The 22,299-nt window shown below is 41.0% G+C and overlaps 1 long non-coding RNA gene across 1 annotated transcript in view; it reads right to left on the bottom strand.

Annotated features, from left to right (window-relative positions):
* The window catches only part of LOC140917632 (uncharacterized), a 111,292-nt gene extending 98,349 nt beyond the window's left edge, over window positions 1–12,943 (bottom strand). Inside the window, exon 1 of the long non-coding RNA XR_012160930.1 lies at window positions 12,882–12,943. This is a non-coding gene — a long non-coding RNA (uncharacterized lncRNA). The remainder of the gene's footprint in view (window positions 1–12,881) is intronic.
* Between the last annotated feature and the right edge of the window lie 9,356 nt (window positions 12,944–22,299).

Below are 22,299 nucleotides of genomic sequence, written 5' to 3'. Positions count from 1 at the left end.
TATTTATGCCCCAATTCTGAAAAGAGAACCATGTGGTCCCACTACACCTGTGTGGGACCCTCTAATTAGTTTAGACTTTTGCTTTTACCTTATTAAAATATTTCACATTTTTATTTTACTCTATGAAGCCATATTATAACCAGTTTAAGAAAACAATTATAACATCAAAATTCTTCAGTTTTTACATTAGTCAAATATATTTTATTTAGCAAAAAAACCCCAAAATTATTATTACAGCTGCTAGAGATTTGGATAGCACTGTCAGGAAAATTGGGATAGCTAAGAGTAGTATTCAAGTGAAGAGAAAAAAAAATCAACTGAGAAAAATGGTCAAAACTTGGAGACTTTGAAAGAAGAATGTGGAAAGGTGCCAAAAAATTTATTCCACAGAGTCTGAATTTAGTGGGTGAACACTACACAAAAACTATTTTATTCCAAGCAAGAGGCCACGTTCATAGTGAAAATAAGAGGAAAGCTGTTGGAATGGAGTAATTTTAAATGTCGGAGGAAGGAGATAGCAATGATTATTGAGCTAGGAGGGAATTAATGAATGCTGAAGTAAAGATACACACACAGACTGGAAGCCTTTAGATTCTCCCTGTCCTATAGAAAAAAAAATGGGCCTTTTCTTCGGAGGTTTCAATGGAATTCATCCTTCAGGATAAAAAAATCCTTTATAGGACAGATAGAATTTTAAAGTGTCATGATATCATTCTCAGACTCAAGAATCATATCAATTAAAAACAGATCATTATGATGACCAATTAGGTCATCTAGTCTAACTTCTGTAACTGCATGTTCATAGTGTTCTGGCACTACATCTCAAGAGCTTTGTTCGGACTAAATTTTAAAATTACTCCAATCAAAAATACCAAGAAGAAATAGATATTAGATGAGAGAGCTGGGGGTATAAAGGAAAGTTTAAATGGTGGGACAGATTAATTTAGTATAAACAATATTTAGTACTTATACTGTAAAGTTCTTTATGCCTCTAAAGGACTGTACAAACATGAATTAATCTACAGACCCTGGAAAGCAAGTATAACCACTTTAGTTTTACAGAAAATGAGGGTAAAAGGCCAGCAAGAATAATCCTAGACCTTTATACATATTTCTTAGGTTTAATTGCAGCTATTCTAAATGAAACACTATGATAAACTGAATGGTGCTATACTCTTCTTTCAGGCTTTCAGAAATTTATTTGCTTACAGAAAGTTAGAGGATTATATCAGTAACAATGACAAAGAACAAGTAAGCTGAAGAAAGACTGACAGATGGAGGATGCTATAGCACCTTTTGTGTCAGTCAAAACAATGGATCTGGAGCTATAGAAAATGAAGTGAATTAAATGGAGGAAGTATTTTTACTCCAGGTTCTATACCTTCCTACCGGCTGAGTAATATATTCTCAACACCTATTACCATTGTATCTAAAGGCTGGTCTATGCTCCACATCAGAGCCATAATAGGGAAAATAAATCACTAAGGTAATCTGAAGTATATATTTTCAAATTTTTGTCTCATGCTGTTTGGCATCACATGTAGAGAAACTTCAAGGTTTTAAATTCCATACTATTCAATAATTTGAAAGGATGTTCACAGTACAGAAAGGATATTACATTTGCATTTAAAAGTTATAACTATTAAAACATTATAATTGTCAAACAAAACTAGCTGTTTATTTCAGGAAGTACAGAATGTTTTTTTACCTAGAATTCTTATTCTCAGAAATGTTTTCATTACAAAAGATGCATGCTTTTAGGTACCTATGTTAAGTGCATGACTTGTTGGCCACAGTGGTTATATATCACCATTTCCACACCAAAGATAATATATTCCTCCCTTGTTGAGGGGATGTAGGTTCTAGCCCTTATGACACGAACCATCAATTAATTTTTCAACCAATGTTTGTATATATTCACAATTTTGTGGAGTAGATAGGTGTGACATATAGCTTTATTGTAATGAAACAGCTAATAATTAGAATTATGAGTGAGATATTTTCTTTTCTCCAAATATTATACATACACGAAAGCACAGTTCTACTCTTAGTGATAAAAAGCTGTTGGACTTCAGAGAAGGCTAATTATAGCATTGATCCTCTAATGGGAAACTACTGAATGCAGAAAGGTTTACTGTTCCAATAACACCACAGACATAAAGCATTTTAACCAACTAGTTATTTCTAGAAACATCCCATAACCCTTAAGGCATGGAGGAGGACAAGAGAGTTTGTCAACTGAAGACATTTACTGTAACATAAAAAGACAAACTCGAACTCATGATAAAAAGTGAGTCTAGATGGTAATGTATTGTGAAAGCAAGTCAGCCAGAGACCAAGCAATCTGACCTAGAGTGGCTTCATAATAATAGAATTGGTAAGGAACAACAGACAAAGTAGTCCAACAGGGAGAGAAATTCACTTCCAACTTTTTAGAGTAACATAACCCTCCTTTAAGAAAAATACGAACAAGGGAGAAACAGAAAATGTTTCTTCAAATTTACTGAATGATGCAAGTTCCAAATAAGAGTGCCCTTGACTCTTAACTTTTGGTTTCCTTTTACCACAATGCAGCAATAGTCAATACTGTCAAAGTGTCTCCTATATTTTATTGTAGAAATCATAAAATGCACCCTTTTACCAAACATTATGTTGATACTATCAACAAAGTGATACAGGGTGGTGCTCCAAATTCAGTTATTAACATGGCAAACAGTAATCCGATGCTGTTGGTATTTGCCACAGCAAGCCTTGCTTTTTTAAAAGTCAGTTGTTTTGTGAAACATAGTGGTTCACAAATACATTTGTTAGTCTCTAAGGTGCCACAAGTACTCCTTTTCTTTCTGTGTTACTGGAAATCAGAATTCTCTGCAAGAAGCAAGCAATCATAAAATGGATTAAAAATACAAGACTGGCTGGAGCAGCTCCCAGCAGAATCCCTTCAGTTGTCTGAAGTTGTCTGAGTGTGCAGATACCCACTGAGTTTCCTTTGTAGTTGACTGATTTCTCACTAACTATTTTCTATCCAAATAGCAAAAATAAGTATATAATTTCTAATTCATCATTAGATTTTAACAATTCTGTCATCATAAGGGTAACAGTGACATGGCAAACGATAATACATACCAAATCCATTAATACAAGCCTGAACATGAGTTCTAGATACACTTTTATACAAGCCTCTTATTACTTTAAATTTGCACATTTAGGTCACCATGGATTACACAGTTATTAATCTCCCTCCAACTCAAACTATCTCATTCCCAAACATAAGGGAGCATTCGCTTATTTAATGTGAACATAAAAATGAACTTCTCCCTGCAAGTCATTCAAAACTATCTACATATGCAACTATGTGTGAGCTATGTGGGACTGACAGCTAATTCTGTTAGCAGAGGGTAGGGAAAGAACTTCTTTGCACACACAAACAGAGTTTACAGTGGTTCCCTTAAAAATCTACCCAGCTGAACTGGTGACGGAGTTGAGAAGGAAACACTCTTCTCAGAAACTATTCTTGTCCCAAACCAAAGTTGGGACTCTATAAGGGCTTTCCTAGCCATTGCTCATTTTTAAGCCATCCTTCCTCTACAGCAAACAGGGCCAATGGATTTAACTATGTTCGGCAGTTTCTACAGGGATTACGATGCACACATCAGGCCAGATGCCTCTAACAGTGTTCATGGAATCAGGGCATGCTTCCTCTCACTGGATTTGAAGGATTTAGTTGTTCTAGATCACAAAGGGATTCTGACATCACATTGGGAATCCCTGGGCTGCTTCAGTTGAGGGTTCATCTCTTTAAAAAAGTCTCTTTACAAATCAATTGCCTCTTCCCCAAATCAGTTTAAAATTTAATAAAAGTATTGCAAATCTTGAGATCTAAAGCCCAAGCCTTTTTGTGAATATTGTCTTTGAACACAGATATGGGAAATAGTCAACACAAAGGAATTGAGGAGATCTATCTGACATTCCTTGTCTCCCCCCACACCCCTCACATTTTTGAAAGATGCTTCTACTGGCTGGCCTCCTCTGTGTTATGTTCTCTCTCCCCACCAGTCTCACTTCTGCGTAGGGCATTCAGTATCCTGACAAGGCATTTAGCAGTAGTCATTTTTATATACAGCAGTGGTTCCCAAACTTGTTCTGCCGCTTGTGCAGGGAAAGCCTCTGGCGGGCCGCGCCTGTTTGTTTACCTGTCGTGTCTGCAGGTTCGGCCAATCGTGGCTCCCACTGGCCACGGTTCTCTGCTCCAGGCCAATGGGAGCTGCTGGAAGCAGTGTGGGCCGAGGGACATACTGGCTGTCGCTTCCAGCAGCTCCCATTGGCCTGGAGCAGCGAACTGTGGCCACTGGGAGCTGCGATCAGCTAAACCTGCGGACGCGGCAGGTAAACAAACTGGCGCGGCCTGCCAGGGGCTTTCCCTGCACAAGCGGCAGAACAAGTTTGGGAACCACTGATATAGAGGGAACTTCCTCCTGACCAAGAAAGAGAGAGAGTAAGGGTTTGTTGTAGGAGATACCAGTGCAGGCATTTCCTCTTAGTACAGGATGCACAGAGACAAGACCAAAGGGAGGTTGACATTGGAGCTAAACAGAGGACTACCATTCCAATCATGATTGGCAACTATTTAAAGTCAGTTTTGTTTCATATTGGAATGAAACCAGAACGTTTTGAACATTTTTGTGAAACCAAAGCTGTGTCATAATATTCATTCTTGCATCAAAACCTGAAGGCATGAATGTGGTGGTACTGGCCTGCAATGTGGGAGACCAAGAGTGGGCTGGGATGAAAAACTTTGCTCTGAATCAGGCAGAGCAGGGAGATGAACCTGGGCCTCCTAAGTCAGTGCCCTAAGTGAGAGTGTCATTGGGTCTCTCTACCCTTCCCTAACCTTCCAGATGAAAACTTTGTTGACACTGATGTGTCTCCAGCTTTGAACAAACAGCATATTTACACAAAGCTTCATTTTGCCACGCCTCCACTTCCATCTTGAGGTCATATACCAAGTGTAGCAGGTGCTTTTTCTCCTCCTTAGCAAACTGCTCCCTCCGGCACTTAGGATTCTCCATTTCACTTTCCGTTCACTCCAGCCATTTGGTTAGCTCGTCAAAACTTTGGAGGGAACTCGTAGAACTGGCCTACTCTACCTTGTTCCTTTGGGGTGCCTCTGTCTGAGCCCCTATGCTAACCTATTCACTGAGAGATCCAGCCTGGATTCCCACCATAACTGGCTGACCTTGAAAAATCTGTCTAGGTCCCAACAGTATCCGCTGTTCCTGGGATTCTGTCTGGGTCCCTAAGCTATCCTTCCGTACTTGGGGATCTTTCTGGACACCTTTGTTATTCCAGCCTCTCTGCCTCCTTACCTCGTTGGTCCTGGACCCTCCCAGTCCTAGGCTGCCATCTTAGTCTCTCCTGCATGAGGGCTGAGAAACCCACCCAGTCTCTCTTTTGACTATCTCATTCTTGCCTCAACTTGGAATATCCTTCTTTTTCCTTGGTGCCCCTCCTTTCCCTGAGAGAGCAATCTCTCTTTAAAGGCCCTTCCATCCGGCAGGCAAAACATAACACTTCTTCCCTTGCTTTGGCCATGAGCTGAATGTCTCTTGGGGACTTTTAATAGCCCTACTGTCCTGCTGCCCAGAGTCACCCTTGCCTGGTTCCCCTGTCAGCTGTGGAGCACTGTCATAAATATAAAGGGAAGGGTAAACCCCTTTGAAATCCCTCCTGGCCAGGGGAAAGCTCCTCTCACCTGTAAAGGGTTAAGAAGCTAAAGGTAACCTCGCTGGCACCTGACCAAAATGACCAATGAGGAGACAAGATACTTTCAAAAGCTGGGAGGAGGGAGAGAAACAAAGGGTCTGTGGGTCTGTCTATATGCTGGTTTCTGCCAGGGATAGACCAGGAATGGAGTCTTAGAACTTTTAGTAAGTAATCTAGCTAGGTATGTGTTAGATTATGATTTCTTTAAATGGCTGAGAAAAGAATTGTGCTGAATAGAATAACTATTTCTGTCTGTGTATCTTTTTTGTAACTTAAGGTTTTGCCTACAGGGGTTCTCTATGTTTTTGAATCTAATTACCCTGTAAGATATCTACCATCCTGATTTTACAGGGGGGATTTCTTTATTTCTATTTACTTCTATTTTTATTAAAAGTCTTCTTGTAAGAAAACTGAATGCTTTTTCATTGTTCTCAGATCCAAGGGTTTGGGTCTGTGGTCACCTATGCAAATTGGTGAGGCTTTTTATCCAACATTTCCCAGGAAAGGGGGGGTGCAAGTCTTGGGAGGATTGTTCATTGTTCTTAAGATCCAAGGGTCTGGGTCTGTAGTCACCTAGGCAAATTGGTGAGGCTTTTTACCAAACCTTGTCCAGGAAGTGGGGTGCAAGGTTTTGGGAAGTATTTTGGGGGGAAAGACGCGTCCAAACAGCTCTTCCCCAGTAACCAGTATTAGTTTGGTGGTGGTAGCGGCCAGTCCAAGGACGACGGGTGGAATATTTTGTACCTTGGGGAAGTTTTGACCTAAGCTTGTAAAGATAGGCTTAGGAGGCTTTTCATGCAGGTCCCCACATCTGTATCCTAGAGTTCAGAGTGGGGGAGGAACCTTGACAAGCACCTATCCCAAACTCATAGGGATTTGTGCCCAGAATCCCCTTTTCATCCGGCCTATCCTTCGGGCCCTTGCTTTTCCCCTTGCAGCAAGCCCAGCTCTTTAAAAGGCAAAATCTTTTTATGTGGCTCATCTCTCCACAATAAAAGTAGTTAATCCTTGCCCTTCCTCCCTAGTTCCTGCCAGGCCAAGCCCTTCTTAAATGCCCCAACTGTCCACACCCATATCATCTCTGTGGCTGGGCTTCAGGCCTCTCACCTGCTAAACCCACTATGTTACCAGGTTTGATGTGGCTCAAGCATCTTTCTATCTGTTCCTGCTTCTTGGAGTGGATTTCAGTGAGGCCTACAAATTAGTAAAGGCATTACATTCCTAACAATCAATGGAAAGACCAGGGATTTTGCTAATGTCATCGTTCTGAGTTATATTGTATCTAAATTTAAGTGGGTAATGGAGGCAAGACAGAAAGGATGTGCACATCCTAACCATAGCCATGGTCACTGCTACTACGACAATCGTGCAATAACAGTCCACTGTATACTCACACACCGGGTTGGGGTCAAGTAATCCACTGCTGCATCCACAAGGTACGCCTTCATGTGATGCTAAAATCCCCTGGCACAGCAGAGAGTCAGCATTCACACTGCAATTGTGGCCTCTACAATACAACACACAGAAAACTCCATACTTCCAAATGAGTTTACATCTAGTGATGCCAAACTTTCTTGTTTACTAACTTTTGTTTTAAAACACCACATGATCGATCTATATCAGGAAACACACTTCAATGACATGAAATTCATTTAGTTAGGCCACATAAGAGACTTCCTTGCTATTGTAATCAATATATCAGAGTATTGGAAGTAGTTAATATACCTTAGAGGAGAAATATGATGCTAACAAGATTTTCCTAATTAGCCCCCTCCCAGTTTAAAAACATCTGGCTGTTTGCATATTGGATTGCTATATGTTGAGGTTACAGACATGCCAAAGTTTGTAAGTACAGATGAATAATGGTTATTTGAAAAACTTCAGGGCAGACTGACTGAAGATTTCTTGATGCAACTGGCTTAACAGGGGCAATGATGATTATTGTTGATTCTGTACTTCTACAGCCATATTCTCAGTAGCAGTAAGCAATGAAAAATAGTCAGTTTTTCATTAGTGAGAGGCCAAAACTGAACTACTCAACCACAGGCAGTACACTAGGATAGCCTACAACTATCCTGCTTAGTGCACCTTCCTTAATGGATATGTTCAACTGCCATACACGTGTGTTGGGGAATGTGATATACCAGAATGTGTGTCTTCCAGGAATCACTCCACAGCATGAGCAGTTTTGTATGTATGCTTCCAGGAGTGATCACATCCTACATTGCACTAAAAATTCAGCTGAGTAGACATAAAATCCAAGTCTGGGAATGGTTCCAAACAATCCCCCTGCCCAAGTCTCAGAAAGTCCTTGGGACAGTATTTTTGGAGTCATCAAGTTTCTATTTATATAGAAATCTTACCAAAAATAAAACTAACTTTTAAGTGTCAATATTTGTATTGATTTTCTAAAATGCTACATAGAAAGGGAAAAAGGCATCACATTCTTTTTAAGCATGTTTATGTTTATCATTTGGTCTCAAACATTTAGCAGTGGGCAAAAATGAATCTTACTGTACATGTCGAGTCACTGTTATATTTTGTATTTAGTTAATATTTTCTGATGGACTGTCATAAGTTTTAAGGATTCTCTCTTCCAACAATTTAAAATGCTTAACAAAACAAAAATTCATGGTAATTATTATTCTGCAGGGCTCAAGTTTAACATACCTGTACAGTGTCCAATTATTACCAATAATATTCAAGTCTAATGCAGATCACTGGACACTTTCAGTGTCATCAGCATGAACATTAAGGACCAAAACCTCAGTAGATTATTATAGTTCTGATTTTACAGCAGCTGAGGATTGGGCCTCCAAAGGATGAACTGGAGTCTCATACTTGTATAGTAAGTTGTAAAACTACTCCAACAGGAACACAAAAGGAAATGTCTCACCTTTAACTGTAAGTCAGCTCAATTTTACATCTTTAGATACTTTATTCATTTCCGAGTTGTGTGCCTCAACTACATGAGAAGATCACCAGTAGTGTACTATTACAACTATTGTGCCTTCCTTCATGAATATGAGAAGTCCACCAGTAGCCCGCTAATGCACATCATAATGGGAGTTTTATCATAGTACATTTAAAAAATTGCTCATTTATAGATTTTTTTTGTTCAAAATAAACTACATATCAGTATGCCAGGAAAACAATCATTACTTTCTAGAGAAACGAAGAATTCTAAGAGAATGGATGAGTCATTTGCAACACAAAAAGAGTTGGTATCCAACCAGTGAGAGGCAGAGAAGATAACAGTGGGTGCTCATCTTTTGTAGTGACAAAAGGATCCTAAAGATAGTGGCTGTCTATAAACAAATCTGGCCCCTATTTAACTAAAGTATTTTTTAAAATAGATTTAGTGAAATCAATACCCTGCATTGGCATACTTAAAATAAATGTATTGGCTGCCCAGGATAATAATATCTAGCTCTCAGACAGCAATTTTATTGGAAAATATCTAAGCACAAGAGCTTTACAAAAGAGGTAATCAGGTCACCTCTTAACCTTCTCTTGGATAAGCAAAATACATTGAGCTGTTTTAGTTTCTCACTTCAAGGTGGACCCGCAAGTCATTTTTGTAGCTCTTTTCTGATTTTTTTCCAATTTGTCTACATCTAGTAATTGTCCCAGTAATGCCATCTATAGAGGTCATGTGATTATCTTATTTCTACTTGATAGTTGCCTGCTTATAAAATCAGAGACTTCACCAGAGAGTTCAGCCACCTGACCTCACTAGGATTTCATGTGAAGCCCTTTACTGTGTTACTGCTGTCCAAAACACAGTATCCCAGCCTGTAAGTGTGATCTACATTCTTTGTTTCTAAATGATTGACTTTGCATCATATGTATGACTGTCACATGCTAGGCATTTAACAGGGTCCAGCGTGGGGCTACAGGGTTCCCACCATACAATCACTACAGACCCTCTTCAACCCACTGCTGAATCTTCTCAACCTCCCTCCCACAAGTAAGAGTAGAGGGTACCAAGGGGGACTTCAGTCTGTGAAGACTGCAGATCTCACCTTCTCCTTACTGGCAAAAGGCCACCAGTGAAACTCCAGGTCTTGTTTACCTCTGGGTCCTGGCCTTTTATGGCCTCTATCTGCAATGGACGCTGGACACAAATTGCCATGAATTCGACATTCCTATGCTACTTCCCAACACTAAAATTCCTATTCTTCTTCCTTTTAACCTAAACTGTGGCTCCACAATACTGCAAGTCTAAAAACCTCTGGACCCCTGCCAATTTGGCCTAAACAAGGAAACAAATCCTTCCTGATCCTAAAAACAGGTGATCAGTCAGACCCACAGCTTACAATCTCGTTTTAGATTCAGCACCTTGAATGAATGTAAAAAACAATGAGGAGACAGGGTGGATGCATGGAGTAAGGAAGGACAGACGTTACAGTAATATCACAAGATAATTCATTTACAGAATATGCCTCTCTTTATGGTGCCCTTAAAGTTCTTTGTGTTTTATTAGTAAGTACTACTTACATGTAGCCCACACAAGAGATTTAGGAGAGTTAAAATCAGTAACAGCAGGGCATTCTATGCTCAGGCAGGAGCATACAGACAGAAATAGAAGAAAGATTTGTTATCAAATCAAAACTAATTAGATGAGGTGGGGAGATTACATGGTGGCTCAAATAAAGCAGGAATGAAACAGCACTTAAAGCACTATTCATCTTCAAAGAGCTGTTCAAATATTAACCATTTAATACTTACAACAGCCCAATGAGATGGGCAAGGAGTTTAATTTTACAGATGTGAGAGTGGCAAGAATAGTAAGCATGCTAATAAATCCTAGGCTACTGGATTGGTTAAAGTCAAAATGGTACAGTGGCAATTTTAATGGTGTCACAGCTCAGAGTCTGATGGAGTGTAAATTCAACTTGAACTAACCCTCTGAAAAGTGATTATTAATCCATCACGTTCACGATATTTTGATTCCTTACAATTAAAGTTCCAGTTTAAGAATCAGGATTTCTTGTGGACATTGGCTTTTATTAGCAAAGGTAAGGGGTAAGCCCCAAGAAAGTCTAAAGCCCAAGAGAAAAAGGTCATTAACTGGTGGCAGTTTGTCACAACAACAACTGTTAGCTAATTCCAAAATAAGATTAATTTAGACATTTGACTGGTAAACCAAAGGCTCAATTTCTCATTGTCAACCCCTGAGCTATCTCCATTTGCACAGATATATATATATATATATATATATATATATATCAAATTTACATCAACAGAATTGAAGTGCAAAGTGTTGCCAAATAAACACTAAGGTAGTTGCCGAACCATCATTTTTAATATAGAAGATGAATGATTGATTGTAGATTGTGATGAATTTAACGCTATTTAAGCATGTCAAAGAATTAAAATGCAAGACAAATGCAATCTGATAAAGATAACTATCACCAGATAGGTTTAGAGTAGCAGCCGTGTTAGTCTGTATCCACAAAAAGACCAGGAGTACTTGTGGCACCTTAGAGTCTAACAAATTTATTTGAGCATAAGCTTTCGTGGGCTACAGCCCACTTCATCGGATGCATAGAATGGAACATATAGTAAGAAGATAAATATATAAGCTTATCTTAATTAATTAGCCTCTCACAGTTTGTATGGCAACTTCCACCATCTCTGTATGTATATATTTATCTTCTTACTATATGTTCCATTCTATGCATCCGATGAAGTGGGCTGTATTTCACGAAAACTTATGCTCAAATAAATTTGTTAATCTTTAAGGTGCCACAAGTACTCCTGTTCTTATCACGAGATAATTTTTTTATAAAGTTTTCTTTGTCATGCCTTAGTCTGACGCTGCTTAGCACAGATTGGGATTTAGAAAGCAAGGAAGAAGCTGTGTCCTTCTTTAAAATAGTACTACTAATTTATTTTATGCCACTGTACAGAAGACTTGCAAAAAAAGTTATGAAAACTATTCTTAGTAGCTGAGCAAAAAATAGATTTGCTCACCCTTCCATCAAATGTTTAGAAAAATTAAGATGATTCACTTACTAATCAAAAAAATTACTTGCCCTCAGTAAACAAGCAAGCACAATTTTGCGAGACTAATGTAAAAAGAAAAGAACCGTTATATTGGTATAAGTATCGTAAGTGTAATTCACCCTTTTATTATTTCTGCATTGTGGCAACCAAGTTCCACAACAGAGATTGATTCAAAAGGTTCTTGAATCATTTGAATCACAAACATGATTTTCTTGAATCACATTGAATCTCATTCATAACTTTGTAAGACTTTTTGCATTCTTAACAAAAACTTTATTTTCTAGGGTAATTTCCATACCAAGTGTACACTGTATTAATATGGGAAAATCTTTTCTGCCACATTCACACACTTATTTATTATGTGGGCAAAAGGTCTACAATCCAACCTGATGAAATTGAGTCAGACAGAAAAAACAATGAGCTGTGCTCCAGCATACAGAATGCAATTTTACAGAGGGGAAAAATACCCAGAGGAATCAGTGAGAAAAGGCTTATAAGATAAGTGAAGTCCAGCAGTTTTTATTAGGCACTGGCTTCCCCATATCTTTTCCATAAACACACAATAAAATCCTGGGACAGAACATTTAATTAAAATGAATGATTGAAGGTATATCATATGACCTACAGCAGCTAAAAGTGGTCAAAGCAAACACTTGTTTTTTTAAACTTCAAAGGTTATTTGCCTATTGCATTTATAATAGGGGAGAAAATATTTTAATGATGGTCTTTTCCTCACCATGAATCCCACCACCACAAAGAAAGCAGATTTTAAGAACTTCTTCTTTAAAGTCAATCGAGTCTCTTACTTAGAGATGTTGAGGATACCCACCTACTTATAGAAGTTCAAGGTACCCAAAAAGAATGGGGTGCAATAAATCAAGAAAGGCATAGTCAGCTAGGGGACAAATACCAACAAGTCCAGTTGACTGATTTAGCCAGGCATTTTAGTGCATGGTCAAATATTTTCTACAGTCAGTGATTTAAACTGAGAACTGAAGGCTTAATTCAGCCTGGTTTCCAAATGAATTTAATCAACAAAGGGCAGCTCCCTGTGCATATAGCCACCCCCTGAAATAAACCATTTGCAACTAATGTAGTGTACTTACTTCAAGGAGGTTCTACTTCTCAATGCCAACCAGCCTCAGCTCCCTCAAGCACTAGGGCTAGTGTACTAGGGAAATGACTTAATCTATCACAGCTGGTCCAGCTTTGGTACACTGACAATCACTGCAGTTATGGCAGGCAGCTGTGGCATTTTCCTTACTCAAAATGAAAGAAAACTAACTCTCTCTCTGCCAATTCCTTGGCAAGGTATTCCCGCCCTATTACTAATGGACACTTATACACATCATCTATTCCTACAGTACTTGTATGTCAGTTTCATCAATAACACTGGACTACTGGATGTAATCATATTCCTAGAATTACTGAATTCTCAATATACATATGCATATTACTCAGACTCCCAATAGTGTGCTAAGGGTTTCAAAAACAACTATAAGTTCAAACCTAGAAGGCCTTGCTTTGTGAGGCCCTGAACCTGCCATTCTAAAGGTTATATCCATGCAAAGCACCCCTGAAGTCAGTGGTACAGCAATACACCTGTCCACAATGAAGTCAGGGCTTAAAGACTAGATCCCATCAATATTATTAATCATGTTTATTAGGGTAGTGTCTAAAGATCAACCAAAAGTTGGGCCCTCATTGTGTTATGCACTGTAGAAACACACAGTAGCAGATAGTTGCTGCCCTGAGGAGCTTACAGTCTAACTAGACAAGACAGACACAAGGTGGGGAAGGGATATAACACACAAGTAGAGTCAACAATGTGATGGTGGCAAACATCATGTTAGTGCTCTGATTTTTTGGGTGGCAGGGGGTTGTTAGAAGGGGATAAATTAAATGGAAAGATAAGGGGACAAAGAGGGGTGCATGGCAGGGAAGAAGGTAAAAGGGGCAGGTTAGGGTTGCCAGGTGTCCGGTTTTCAACCAGAACGCCTGGTTGAAAAGAGACCCTGGCGGCTCCAGTCAGCACCGCTCACTGTGCCATTAAAAGTCTGGTTGGCCACCTGCAATGGGCAGGCAGGGTGCCTGCGCGGCTCCCAGGACGCGACCAGCACGTCCCTCTGGCTCCTACGCATAGGGGCGGCCGCAGGGGCTCCATGTCCTGCCCCAAACCTGAGCGTCGTCTCCATAGCTCCCATTGGCTGGGAACTGGTTGCCTGGTCGTGCCTCCGCCTAAGAGTTGGAGGCACATGTTGTCGCGTCCTGGGAGCCACCTGAGGTAAGCGCCACCCACAGCCTGTACTACTCACCCCTCCTCCAACCCCTTGCCCCAGCACTGAGCCCCCTCCTGGAGCCCATACCCTGCACCTCCCCTACCCCAAACCCCTGCCTCAGCCCTGAGCTGCCTCCTGCACTCTGAACCCCTCGACCCTGGCCCCACCCCAAAGCCCACACGCCCAGCTGGAGCCCTCCTCCCTCCCATGCCCCAAACCCCTGCTCCAGTCCAGAGCCCACTATTGCACTCTGAACCCCTCATTTCTGGCCTCACTCCGGTGCCCACAACACCAGCCCAGAGCCCACACTCCCTCCCATGGCTCAACCTCCTGCCCCAGCCTGGAACCCTCTCCCACACTCCAAATCCCTCAGCCCCAACCCCCAGCCCTCTCCTGCACCCCAAATCCCTCATATCCTGCCCCCTCCCAGAGTCCGCACCACCAGCCGGACCCCTTACCCCCTCTTGCAACCCAACCTCCTGCCCCAGCCTGGTTAAAATGAGTGAGAGAGAGGGGGGAGAGCAAGTGATGGGGGGGGGGGTGGAGTGAGTGGGGGGGCCCTTAGAGAAGGGGCAGGGCAGGGAGTGGGGCTAGGGTGTTCAGTTTTCTGCAAATAGAAAGTTGGCAACCCTAGGGCAGGTGTGTAGTAAAGCTGAGGCAATGAGACAGAGGGATGGGGAGGGAGACAGTTGGAACAAACAGCCAATTGGCACAGGGCAGATTAAGTCCAGTCAAAAATGTTGGAAGTTCTCTGAACGTCTGAAAGTACCTGTTTTGGCTGTATCTGCAGCCACCAGGCTGAACCCTATGGCTGGCTAGGTTCCAGCTTGCAGCTTTTCCCCAAGGCCATAGGGTAGGAGGGAAAGCTCCACCTGGGTCCTAGTGCCCCCAGAGTATGGCAGGTGCCCTCTGCACAGTTCTAGATCTGAGGCATGTTAGGGGGAGGGATAGCCCTGGCTGGGCCCAGTTTAACCTCTTGCCTCCAGTGCAGTGGTCTCTGCTATGTCTGCTTCTGCAGCTGCTCCTATTGTCATGTACACCTTGCACACGGTAGCTACTAGCAGGTCAGGCCCCTGGGCCAGATATGAATGGACTACAGAGCTTCAGTCATAGAGACAGACACTAGAGACGTGTCTTCCATGAGATCCTTTAATGCGTAGCCACGCATATTTGTTGTATGCTCAAATAAGCTATGTTACACACAGTGCCACGTAGTGGCGAAACACTATGGCCTCCCATTACACCTACTAGTTGAAGTCCTCATGCATTCAGGCACAGCCTCATTTCTGATCAGGGTCTAATTTTAGACATGACCCATGAGCCTGTTTAATAAGCAATGTGGCAGAAGGCAGGATGAAGATTACAGCAATTGTAAGGCCCCAATTCTGTAACTGGTAGCCCGCAGTGGAATGCTGCACCACTGAGGAGTCTCACTGAAATCAATGCGGTGATCCAACTATATGCATAATGTTTCAGGATGGGTACCTTAGTTCATCCAGTCATCAAGAGGCCCCTGCTCTTGCATACACTTTTCATAGACCTTAATGGGACTGATTACATACATAAGTAAAATTAAAAACACAAATAAGTGTTTGCAGTACCATGGCTAAAATATATGCACATCTGTCCGGATCCACTGAACTCAGTTTTTATAAGACTTCGTTCTAGTTATACCTTTGCTATCCTAAATTCCCATACCTCCTTGCTATTTACACTTAAACTTAAGTCTCTTAATTATCCCCTTTAGGCATCCCTTGCCCCAGCAATAGATATCCATCTTATTTGAATATTTCCTTGTAAATCAATACTTACAACCCAAATCATTTTGTTATTCCTCTCTGAATTCCCTAATGATGTGTCAAGATCTTTCTGGTAATGTAATAACTAGAAATTAATGCAATATTCCCATGCAGTTATACACTGGGGATGAAATCTTGGCCCCATCAAAGTCAGTGACAATTTTGCTATTGACTTCAGTGGGATCAAGATTTCACCCAGGGCTTATTGCCTCTCTACTCTGATTTGATGTCTCCAGGGTATGCAGCCCAAAACTGGATTTTTTAAAAAAAACCTCTTTTCAAGCTACATTCTTATGTTTAATTTGCTGGCTAGATCCCTAGATATCTTTCAGCATTCCAGATTTCTCCCTTTTGCTGTGAATCTGGGTTTTTGGTGATTATTTTTCTTCAGATGCTTGTATCTGTCCATGCTTCTAAACTTTCTAGAACTCTTTGTATTATTTCCCAATCCATATGGTGTTTGCAATTTGGTATCAACTGTAAATTTAATTTCTGGGCTGTTTACTACCTTTTAAAAGATAATTAATGAAGCCATTAAACGAGAACAGATTCTTTGGTGTCACTAGATACTTCTTCTCCCTACTCAGTATCTTGCATTTTTTCAGAAGGTTCATCAGTTCTCAGTTTAAGTGACCACACCCATATCCAAATTCATTTTAATTCTGAGAATAATATTTTGTGAAACAATACCAACAACTTTACTAAAATCCAAATATCCTGAACCTGATAATCTATTCCATTTTGACACAGAAATGATGGTGTTGGGAGGGGCAAAGGTTTGCACCTTGGCACCTCTTTATAATCTGGGTTTGCCCCACCTAGTGTAAACTAGAGTAGCCTCAAGGCTATTTGGTAGCTGATAACAGTCAGAACATAATTGTGATGTAGCCATGCCCACTTGCCTCAAGCCACCTTCTCAGTTTAACACCAGGATTGGGAGCATTGTTGGCACAGAACTTTTCAACAAGCTCTAACTGTAGATTTATTTTGTCATCCAAAATTCTTCACTAATGAAAACTTGACTAGATATTTAGGGTTTGACATAGCTCTGTCCAAAGTCCTTTTTTGTTCCACCTCCACACAGGCTGACCCGCATCCCCAATTTGGAGAGACTCTCCTACCCTTCTCTACCCATGCGAGAGGTGAAGTGGAATTAGTCAGATACAAGGAACATAATAATCCAGGTCTTCTAATTTATCTAGCCTCTTCAGTTCATGTAAGAGAAAGAAGGAACTCTAATTCTGGCTATATGTTTCTATCATGGGTCTCATTCTCATTGCTGTTGGCTGATCACAGAACTGACTTAATGACTTTTGTCAAACAGTAATATTGAACACAATTGCTTCAAAGAAATTATCAGCAGCCTAATGCCGATTAATTGGTCTTTTGTTGAGGTTACAAGCATTGCAGAGCCAGAGTGACCTGGTGACAATTTTGTAAGTTTAAAACATAGCTTGCTCTACATATTACATGTGAATCAATAGCCGAGAAGTGCAGGGGAGTCTGCCCTGGCATACCAGACATACAGGAGGACACAAATCAAGGACATGTGTGAAAAGCTATGACAAAGTTTCATTAGAAGCCTGTGGAGTAGAGAAATTAAATCTATATCTTATATACTCAGACAATACAAGCAGTTCAAAGTAAATACCAGGCAGAAAGCAAAGATAGATAAAATTCCAAAGATTTTGGACATGCATCTAAATGTGAAAACCTGAGTAGCTAAAGTTTCTGCATACCTAAAGCATCTCAAAATGTGGGTATCTAATTGGAAACTTCAACTATAAACTGGACTGCTCTTCTATCACTAGTATTCCCTCTCCCTTACATTCCTGATCTTCTCTGACATCTCTTACTCATAGACTTCAGACTGTCAGGCCAGAAGCAACCATCATGATCATCTAGTCCAGGGATGGGCAAATTATGGCTTGTGGGCTGCATCTGTCCCGTCGGACCTTTTAATCCAGCCCTTGAGCTCCCACCGGAGCTAATCTCACCTCCTGCACATTGCAGGCCAAAGAACCTCACCAACCAATCCTGAAATAGACTCATAACTGCCAGCTGAGTTACTGAAGCTCCCAAATCATCATAGACAGTAAGACCAGAAGGGACCACTAGATCATCTAATCTGACTTCCTGACCACAGCCACCAAAACACCCACCACCCGCACACTGAACTCAACAACCAAAATTAGATCAAAGCCTTATGGCCCATGTCAGACTAGACTATTATGTGCAACAGGGAGAGAATAGGAGGTGCACTAGCGCCTGAAGCCCCTCCCATGGCAGGATAACGATTAGGTAAAATATGCCCAGATAATTTTGACAAGTGTTCCACAACCACACACTGAAGAGGAAGGTGAAACCCCAAAATATCTGACCTAGAGGAAAATTCCTTCCTGACCTTACATATTGTGATCAGTTTGACCCTGAACCTGTGAGCAAAAACCAGCCAGACAAGCAGTTGAGAAAGAGAGAATGCTTAGTGCCACCTCAGAGCACTAGCCCACCCCGTCCAGTATCCCAAAGTGTTCCATCTCCAGTAGGCTGTACAGTGAGACCTGTTGTATTCAGAAAATGAGTTTCATGTCAGCAACAGGGGCATACTTACTCTCTTCAGATGTAGATAGCCACTAACTTGAGACACCTTATGATAAAAGTTCTCTGCAAGAAACCCTGCAGTTCTGTCACAGCACATACGAAATTACCAATTTTGACACCATACTGATAAAGGATTTTTTCCCATAACATCATTATTATTTCCCCCCTAAAGGCCCAAGTTGGCTGAAAATGATTGAAATTCATATGGAGGTATATTAAAGGCAAGTGAGTAGAATGATGAAGTCAAAAGTCATACACAAGAAAAATATTGCAATAGTCAATTTTGTTGAAAATTCTTTATTTTTTTTAAGTATTTATGGACAATAAAATGTGCTAAAGAACTAAAAGTTCTTGCCCTCTTGGGGTGTTTTATGCATTAATATTTTCTACAATCATAAGTCTAACAGATAATATGCAACAAATTAGAATCATAGGACTGGAAGGGACTTTGAGAGATCCTCTAGTCCAGTCCGTTGCACTCAGGGCAGGACTACGTATTATCTAGACCGTCCATGAAATTTGTGTTGGTCTAACCTGCTCTTAAAAATCTCTAATGATGGAGATTCCACAACCTCCCTAGCCAATTTGTTCCAGTGCTTAACTACTCTGACAGTTAGGAAGTTTTTCCTAATATCCAACCTAAACTGCCCTTGCTGCAATTTAAGCCCATTGCTTCTTGTCCTATCCAAAGAGGTTAAGGAGAACAATTTTTCTCCCTCCTCCTTGTAAAAACCTTTTATATACATTAAAAACTTTTTTATCCCGCATGTTGGGGCAATGTGGGGTGCCGGTAAGTGAAAAATTCCCGTTAACTAAGAAGGAGGGAGTTTGGCTGTGGGAGGGGGCTCAGGGTGCTGGATCTGGGGGGGGAGAGGTTTGGGTACAGAAGGGGGCTTGGGTCAGGGGGTTGTTTGGGAGGGGTTTTGTGGTGCTGGATCCGGGGAGGTGCTCACCTTGGGTGGCTCCCCGTAAGTGGCGGCCAGTCCCTGCTGCTTCTAGATGGAGGTGCGGCAGAGAGCTCTGCATGCTGCCACCCCCCATGCCACCATGGCCAATGGGAGCTGTGGGGGCGGTGCCTGTGGGTGGAGGCAGCACACAGAGCCGCCTGCCATGCTTCCACTAAACTCCCTCCTAGAGCCTGGGTCCCACACGACCTCTCACACTCCAAACCCCTTGTGGCTGTTCCTCCTCCTAGGAGCAGCAGGGACATGTTGCCACTTCCAGGCAGCCATGCAGAGCCAGGTAGGGATCCTACCAGCCCCGCGCCAACCCGATTATAAACTGGACTTTCTATGAATATTAGAAATGCCAGTTAATAGACCTTTCAGGTTGGTACAGGACTGGATAACATAGCATTTACTGTACTTGGAAACTGTTATGTCACCTCTCAGTCTTTTCTCCAGACTAAACAAAACCAATTTTTTCAATCTTCCTGCGTAGGTCATGTTTTCTAGACCTTTAATCAGTTTTGTTGCTCTTCTCTGGACTTTTTGCAATTTTTCCACATCTTTCCTGAAATGTGGTGCCTAGAACTGGACCACAAATGTGGTGCCTCAGTTGGACAATACTCCAACTGAGGCCTAATCAGCGTGGAGAAAGCAGAAGAATTATTTCTTGTGTCTTGCTTACAACATTCCTGCTAATACATCCCAGAATAACGTTTGCTTTTTTTGGCAACAGCGTTACACTGTTGGCTCATATTTAGCTTGTAATCCACTATGATCCCCAGATCCCTTTCTGTAGTACTCCTTCCTAGGCAGACGTTTCCCAGTTTATATATGTGCAACTGATTGTTCCTTTCTAAGTGTTTATCTTTTGGTAGTAAGTATAGGTCAAGGTATTACCTCATCCCAATAATTTGTTTTTATTGGCAATACTAGTCTTTCACTGTAAGACTGGATTCTGTTACCATTTACCCTCAAGAGAAACGTTTGTACAACAGTCAAACTACGTGACATGAAAAATTGAATAAATCTGAAACATTTTTCTATGTAAATATTATTTTCCTTGACAATTTGAGCATAGTTTCCTCAGCAACAGCACTAAAAAAGTAAAACACAAACCTTTTAACTGGAATCCCCTTGTATATGACATTTATTTCTCAAATATTTATAAATAACAGCTTATTTGGATTGTTATGAATTGACATAATTACTGATATAAATCAAAATTTTATTTCCTTGTTCAAATCCACTGTTCGTTACAAATTATGTATACTGCTATTGGCACTGTGATACTTCTTCCGCAAATAAAATACATTTTTATTTCCCAGTCTGAGACGTCGTCAGTGTGAATGACAGGTTCAGTAGCTCGTCACTATTCTTGCACTTCTGATACTTACACAAGTCTGTGCAAGAAAGCTGAGCAGCAAGAGAGGAACACATTTCCCAATGCACTGCCTGCAACATACTGTCTGTTACTACACTTCCTGGAATCCAGCTGATGGCAAGTTCCTTGTTTTCTAAATGCTATCCATGGCCAACAGGCGAAGGTGCATCCATCCACTTGATAAGAGAGAGTGCCTCATAATAGCAGCCTGATAATTTGCCTGCTTACTGCGTTGGTATAGAGCATCACATGTTAGCGGCAGGCTCTGTTCAGGCAGTGAAAATGATGCTAGGCAGAACATCTTATATCGGGCATCCTTGACATCCTGCGGTGAAGGTTGGCCATACAGATAAACACAAATTTCTCAAGCACAAGGAATGTTGAGTCTTGAAGTGTGAAATCTTTTCCAAGGTCTGTGAGAGCATCGAGCATCTTCATGCTCAGAGGCCACAGCAAATGTCTCTTTCCCTCCCCATAGAACGCACACGTGAATGTGTGGAGTCCCATAAGGCAGGTAAAGGACCTTTGGATCTAGAGTTGAAGGGACTTTCTCCAAATCAATAATGCGGCTTTGATTTCCAGCACAAGTGATGAAATGCAAATTAACTAGCAGTTGTGACTTAAGACTGATGTTTATGACTACATCATCGGTATCTGGGCTCCTAATGATCACATTCTGGTAGTCCTTGGCAGCATGTTTCATGTGAAGAAACATACATGTGTCACATTTTTCATGGTCACCATTTACTTCATGAACAGCTGTGGCTGTCACTGAACCCTGCTGCACAGCCAGGCAGTGACAAGCCTTGGAAATATGCATCTCTTCACACTGTGTACAAGAATATCTGAAGTGCTTTCTTATTGTTGTCATCAGAAAAAAAAAACGTCTTCTACTAACTGGGGGTTGTCTAGTCCTTTCTGTGGCTATGTATAGTTTGGGAGCAACCAGATGCTCAGTGTGACTATTTCACATTTTTGATGCTCATATTAGAATACCGATCTATGACAAAATCCAAATGAGTACACTTGTACTTTCCTGCTATCTTGATCATGTACAGTAAAATGGTGTCTGCAAGCTCACTAGATGTTGAAGGAACATCATGTAGTGCTTGGATGACAGACATTCCAACAAAAATTATTGCACCATTTGCTGGAACATGGTCAATACAGCAGTCTTCACCTCTGGATTGAAACAGATCAAGCAGAGCTGATTTGTTGGTTTTTGACAGAGTACGAGCAAAAGGGCAGGAAACTGCTCCCAAAGAATACAACAAGATTTCCCAGAGATCAATTTTCCTACTTTGACTGAATACAATAAGTCTTGCAAAGTGTTTCTTGTCATTGTGAAGCATCACATCTTTGTTTTTCCATCAGATTTGTTGTTGTTAAAGCACATATTGCTTGGTCAATGACCAAGACTTCATGCTTAATTTCAAGCTGTTCAGCTATAGAGATACTTCTTTTCAGAGTAGTGTAGATAGTAGACGTCTCTGTTGGTGATGCCTCGATGAGTGGAA

Source organism: Lepidochelys kempii, chromosome 9, assembly GCF_965140265.1.
Source record: "Lepidochelys kempii isolate rLepKem1 chromosome 9, rLepKem1.hap2, whole genome shotgun sequence".
Taxonomy (NCBI): domain Eukaryota; kingdom Metazoa; phylum Chordata; order Testudines; family Cheloniidae; genus Lepidochelys; species Lepidochelys kempii.
Note: the sequence above shows the minus strand (reverse complement) of the source record. Positions and strands in the feature narration are given on the sequence as shown.